This window comes from Arachis stenosperma, chromosome 7, assembly GCF_014773155.1.
Source record: "Arachis stenosperma cultivar V10309 chromosome 7, arast.V10309.gnm1.PFL2, whole genome shotgun sequence".
NCBI classification, from domain to species: Eukaryota; Viridiplantae; Streptophyta; class Magnoliopsida; order Fabales; family Fabaceae; genus Arachis; species Arachis stenosperma.
Window position 1 is genome coordinate 48,004,140 of NC_080383.1, and position 6,704 is coordinate 48,010,843.

General features: G+C 34.8%; 1 non-coding gene across 1 annotated transcript; it reads left to right on the top strand.

Moving 5' to 3' along the window:
• The first annotated feature begins 979 nt into the window (after positions 1–979).
• LOC130942331 (small nucleolar RNA R71) lies at positions 980–1,087 on the top strand. The gene has a single exon (XR_009070906.1). It is a non-coding gene; the product is annotated as a small nucleolar RNA R71 (small nucleolar RNA).
• Positions 1,088–6,704: the final 5,617 nt, after the last annotated feature.

The window sequence follows — 6,704 nt, forward strand, 5'->3', positions numbered from 1 at the left end:
ACTTGCTCTTCAGTAATATCTTCATCCTCTTCAGAGGAGGAATAGTCATCAGAGCTCATGAATGGTAAAAGGAAGTTCAATGGAATCTCTATGGTCTCTATATGAGCCTCAGATTCCTTAGGTTCCCCAATTGGGAACTCCTTTTTGTCCAGAGGACGTCCCAAGAGGTCTTCCTCACTGGGATTCACGTCCTCTTCCTCCTCCTCTGTACATTCGGCCACACCAAGGTTATGGCCTTGCACTCTCTTTTTGGGTTCTCTTCTGTATTGCTTGGGAGAGTACTAGGAGGAGTTTCAGTGACTTTTTTACTCAGCTGGCCCACTTGTGCCTCCAAATTTCTAATGGAGGACCTTGTTTCATTCATGAAATTTAGAGTGGCCTTAGATAGATCAGAGACTATGTTTTCTAAGCTAGAGAGGCTCTGCTCAGAATTCTCTGTCTGTTGCTGAGAAGATGATGGAAAACGCTTGCTATTGCTAAACATGTTTCTTCCACCATTACTAAAGCGTTATTAAGGCTTTTGTTGATCCTTCCATGAGAAATTTAGATGATTTCTCCATGAGGGATTATAGGTGTTTCTATAGGCTTCACCCATGTAATTCACCTCTGCCATTGCAGGGTTCTCAGGATCATAAGCTTCTTCTTCAAAAGATGCTTCTTTAGTACTGTTGGATGCATTCTGCAATCTATTCAGACTCTGAGAAAACATATTAACTTGTTGAGTCAACATTTTGTTTTGAGCCAATATGGCATTCAGAGCATCAATTTCAAGAACTCCCTTCCTATGAGGCGTCCCATTACTCACAGGATTCCTTTCAAAAGTGTACATGAACTGGTTATTTGCAACCATGTCAATGAGTTCCTTAGCTTCTGCAGGCGTTTTCTTTAGGTGAATGGATCCACCTGCAGAATGGTCCAATGACATCTTAGATAATTCAGACAGACCATCATAGAGTATATCCAGGATGGTCCGTTCTGAAAGCATGTCAAAGGGACACTTTTTGGTCAGTTGCTTGTATCTTTCCCAAGCTTCATAGAGGGATTCACCTTCTTTCTGTCTAAAGGTTTGAACATCCACTCTAAGCTTGTTCAGCTTTTGAGGAAGAAAGAACTTGGCTAAGAAAGCCGTGACCAACTTATCCCAAGAGTTCAGGCTATCTTTAGGTTGAGAGTCCAACCATATTCTTGCTCTGTCTCTTACAGCAAAAGGGAAAAGCATAAGCTTGTAGACCTCAGGATCAACTCAATTAGTCTTAACAGTATCACAAATCTGCAAGAATTCAATTAAGAACTGAAAAAGATCTTCTGATGGAAGTCCATGAAACTTGCAATTCTGTTGCATCAGAAAAACTAATTGAGGCTTTAGCTCAAAATTGTTTGCTCCAATGGCAGGGATTGAGATTCTTCTTCCATGAAAGTTAGAATTTGGTGCAGTAAAGTCACCAAGCATCTTCCTTGCACCTCCACCATTGTTATTGGCTTCGGCCATGTCTCTTTCTTTTTCGAGATTCTCTGTAAGGTTTTCTCTGGATTGTTGTGCTTTAGCTTCTCTTAGCTTCTTCTTCAGAGTCCTTTCAGGTTCAAGATCTGCTTCAACATGAATGTCCTTGTCCTTGCTCCTGCTCATATAAAAAAAAGAGAACAGAAAAGAAGAGGGATCCTCTATGTCACAGTATAGAGAGTCTTATGTAAGTAGAAGAAGAAAAGAATAGAAGAAGGAGAAGAGAAAAATTTGAACACAGAGAGGAAGAGAGGGTTCGAATTTTAAGATGAAGAGAAGTGTTAGTAAATGAATAAATAAATAGAAAGAGATGAGAAATAGGAGAAAATTTAAATATTAACTAAAAGAGAAGAAAAATATTTTTATTTTTATTTTAATTTTAAGTTAGAATTCGAAAATTAAGAAAAGGAATAAAATTAAAAGTTAAAACAATTAGTTAATTAAAAAGATTTTTGAAAAATAGGAAGGTAATTTTCGAAAATTAGAGGGAGAAAAGTAGTTAGGTGGTTTTGAAAAAGATAAGAAATATTAAAAACAAACAAAGAAATCAATTAGTTAGTTGAAAAAGATTTGAAAATCAATTTTGAAAAAGATATGATTAAAAAGATATGATTAAAAAGATACGATTAAAAATCAATTTTGAAAAGATATGATTAAAAAGATATGATTGAAATTTATTTTGAAAAAGATTTGAAAAAGGAAATTAAAAAGATTTGATTTTTAAAATTGATTACTTGACTAACAAGAAACTAAAAGATATGATTCTAGAATTTAAAGATTTAACCTTTCTTAACAAGAAAGTAACAAACATGAAATTTTTGAATCAAATCATTAATTGTTAGTATAATTTTCGAAAATAGAAGATAAAATTGAGAAAAAGATTTTTGAAAATTAATTTTAAAGAATTTTCGAAATTAATAAAAGGAAAAAGAAAAGATTTGATTTTGAAAAAGATTTTGAAAAGATAAATTTTTAAAAATGAAATCTTGATTTGACTAACAAGAAACAACTTATTTTAAAAAAATTTTGACTAAGTCAACCCAAAGGTTTCAAAAATTATGAGTACAATAAGGAAAGATATTTTTTTATTTTTGAATTTTTATTAAGGAGAGAGAAAAACCACAAAATGACTCAACACATGAAAATTTTGGATTAAAACAAATGATGCATGCAAGAACACTATGAATGTCAAGATGAACACCAAGAACACTTTGAAGATCATGATGAACATCAAGAACTTATTTTTGAAAAATTTTCAAGAAAAGAAAACATGCAAGACACCAAACTTAGAGATTTTCAATGTTTAAACTCTAAGGATTCAAGAATGCATATGAAAAATAAGAAAAGACACAAAACAAGAAAATATGAAGATCAAACAAGAAGACTTGTCAAGAACAACTTGAAGATCATGAAGAATACAATGCATGAATTTTTCGAAAAATGCACTAATTTTAAAAACATGCAATTGACACCAAACTTAAAAATTGACACTAGACTCAAACAAGATACACAAAAAAATTTTTGGTTTTTATGATTTTATTAATTTTTTTTTGTAATTTTCCGAAAAAAAAAATTTTTAAAAACGAAAAAGAAGAGAAAAAATTTTTTGAAAATTTTTTGAAAACTTTTTTGAAAATAAAATAATGGTTAAAACAAGAAGAAAATTACCTAATCAGAGCAACAAGATGAACCGTTAGTTGTCCAAACTCAAACAATCCCCGGCAACGGCGCCAAAAACTTGTTGCACGAAACTGTGATACACAATGGCGCCAACAACTTGGTATGCACAATTGTAATCTCAACTCTTTTTCACAACTTCGCACAACTAATCAGCAAGTGCACTGGGTCGTCCAAGTAATAAACCTTACGTGAGTAAGGGTTGATCCCACGGAGATTGTCGGCTTGAAGCAAGCTATGGTCACCTTGTAAATCTCAGTCAGGTGGATTAAAATGGTTATGGAGTTTTGATAATTAAAAGATAAATAAAATGTAAAATAAAGATAGAGATACTTATGTAAATCATTGGTGGGAATTTCAGATAAGTGTATGGAGATGCGTTGTTCCTTCTGAATCTCTGCTTTCCTACTGCCTTTATCCAATCCTTCATACTCCTTTCCATGGCAAGCTGTATGTAGGGGGATCACCGTTGTCAATGGCTACCGTCCATCCTCTCAGTTAAAATGGTCCAGCTACAGGTTACGTAGGGCTAATCATCTGTCGGTTCTTGATCGTGTAGGAATAGGATTTACTATCCTTTTGCGTCTGTCATCACGCCCTACAGTCGCGAGTTTGATGCTTGTCACAGTCATCCCTTCCCAGATCCTACTCGGAATACCACAAACAAGGTTTAGACTTTCCGGATCTCAAGAATGCTGCCAATGAATTCTAGCCTATACCACAAAGATTCTAATCTCGGATTCAGATGCCCCATTGTCAAAGGGGAGTCGATGTGAATCGTTGATTAGAAACCCAAGAGATATACATTCAAGCTTGTCTTCATGTAGAACGGAAGTGGTTGTCAATCACGCGTTCATAAGTAAGAATGGTGATGAGTGTCACATAATCATCACATTTATCATGTTCTTGTGTGCGAATGAATATCTTAGAATAAGAAAAAGCATGAATTGAATTGAAGAATAATAGAACTTTGCATCAATACACGAGGAACAGCAGAGCTACACACCTTAATCTATGGTGTGTAAAAACTCCACCATTGAAAATACATAAGTGATGAAAGTCCAGGCATGGCCGATAGACCAGCCTCCAAAACGTGATCAAAGGATCAAAAAGAAATCCAAAGATAATCCAAAGATCTCTAATACAATAGTAAAAAGTTCTATTTATACTAAACTAGTTACTAGGGTTACAAAAATGAGTAAATAATGCAAAAATCCACTTCCGGACCCACTTGGTGTGTGTTTGGGCTGAGCATTGAAGCTTTCACATGTAGAGGTCTTCCTTGGAGTTAAATGCCAGTTTGTAACTTGTTTATGGCGTTTGACTCTGCTTTGCAACTTGTTTCTCGCGTTTAATGCCAGAATAGGGTAGAAATCTGGCGTTAAACGCCAGTTTGCGTCATCTAAACTTAGGCAAAGTATAAACTATCTTATATTGCTGGAAAGCCCTGGATGTGTACTTTCCAACGCAATTGAGAGCGTGCCATTTGGACTTCTGTAACTCCAAAAAAAATCCATTTCGAGTGCAGGGAGGTCAGAATCCAACAGCATTAGCAGTCATTTGTCAGCCTCTGAATCAGATTTTTGCTCAGGTCCCTCGATTTCAGCCAGAAAATACCTGAAATCACAGAAAAACACACAAACTCATAGTAAAGTCCAGAAATGTGAATTTTGCTTAAAAACTAATAAAAATATACTAAAAACTAACTAAATCATACTAAAAACTATGTAAAAGCAATGCCAAAAAGCGTATAAATTATCCGCTCATCAATATTCCCACCCACCATTAGGATCATGACATAAATCATACTGTGGTGGTGGAAAATATCCTTTCTCACTTGATTGTTCACACTTTTGTTGATATTCCCAGACACCATGAGGATAATGACACAAATCATTTTATGGTTCTGGACAATATCTCAGGTGATTTGCTTTATCATTTTGTGGCTCTAGAGCATATCCCCATTGGGTGGATTGCTCATAATCTGTCATGTTTTGTTGATATTCCCAGCCACCATTATGATAATGACTTGAATCATGTTGTAATGGTGGGTAATTTCCCATGAAATTTATTTGATCAAAAGATGAGGTGAACTCCATTTGAATTTTGTAAAGCACAATCACCAATGAAAGCTGAAATTACTCATATCAGGGATGAAAATTTCTTAGTGAGGCAATAACACAAACACCTTAGTATCAAGAGAAAATAGAAAATTAAAAGAGCTTTAAATGGAAAAAACAAAGAAAATGCCTAATCTAGACTTATCACCCACTTAATCATTGTCGATCTATATCAATCCCCAACAACGGTGCCAAAAATTTTATGGGTGAAAATTATATTTTCACACAAACTAACCGGCAAGTGAATCGGGTCGCATCAAGTAGTAACAACTCACCAGAGTGAGGTCGATCCCACAGGGATTGATGGATCAAGCAACTTTAGTTAGGTGGTAAATTTAGTTAAGCTGACAGTGATAATTTGAGTGAGAATTGGATTAACAGAAAGATAAGAAAGCAGTAAACTAGAGCAAACAAATGAGCAATAACAGAAACAAAGATTTATCAGGGATTGGAGGTATTATAATCCATCATGAATCAAATGGATCTTAACTTCTTTTTCAATCATATGAATAGATCTATGGCGGATTAAAATTGATTGGATCCCAATTCCTTGGCAGTCCAATATCTCTAATCACAATCAATCTTGCCAATTCCTTGATCCAATTGTCATGAGAAGAGGTTAAGCATTTTTTCTCATCCATAAGCCACACAAACTCTCAAGATCTCAATTCCTCCCGAATGGTGTTGATCAAGAGAGCTGTGAGAAACAAAGTTTCAATTCTAATTTCCATGATTCCCCTTCCGAGGCTCATATGGAAATTCACACCCCCTTCTAGAGTGAATGGATCTCAATCAAAACAGAAGTTATCTCTTAGCTATCCAGATGAATTGAAAATAAGAAGATGTTCATTTAATCATGTGAATTATAATAGAGCTCCTCCCCTAATGAATTGGGGGTTTAATTGATCATCGTTCTAAAGACACTTGCAGTAATTGTAAATTACTTGAAAGTAAACAAATCTCAGTGTGAACGGAAATGAAAAATTGCAGAAAGAAAAATTGTAGAAGAGAAGTGTAGAAATTGAAATTGCATAAACTGAACAAAATTCAATACAACTGAAATGTAAAAGTGCAGAAAAGAAAAAGAAATTCTAAACTAAGCTCTATACTAGAGCCTTCTATCCTACTCCTACTCCTACTACCCAAGCCTTACTCCTAAAACTAGCCTTCGACATTGATGGGCCAACGTTGGCTCCAACGTTGGCCTCTCCTTCTCTTCTTCCTTGCTCTTTACCTATCATCAACCAAACAAACTCATCAAAGCCTTGGCATAATTATAAGATTTTGCATCATTCATAACATCAACTAAATCTTGCAAAAAAATCTCATAAAAATCCATAAAATTAACAATGTTTGATTGAATTAAGACAACCATGAATTTCTCATCCAAACACTTACTTATTGCC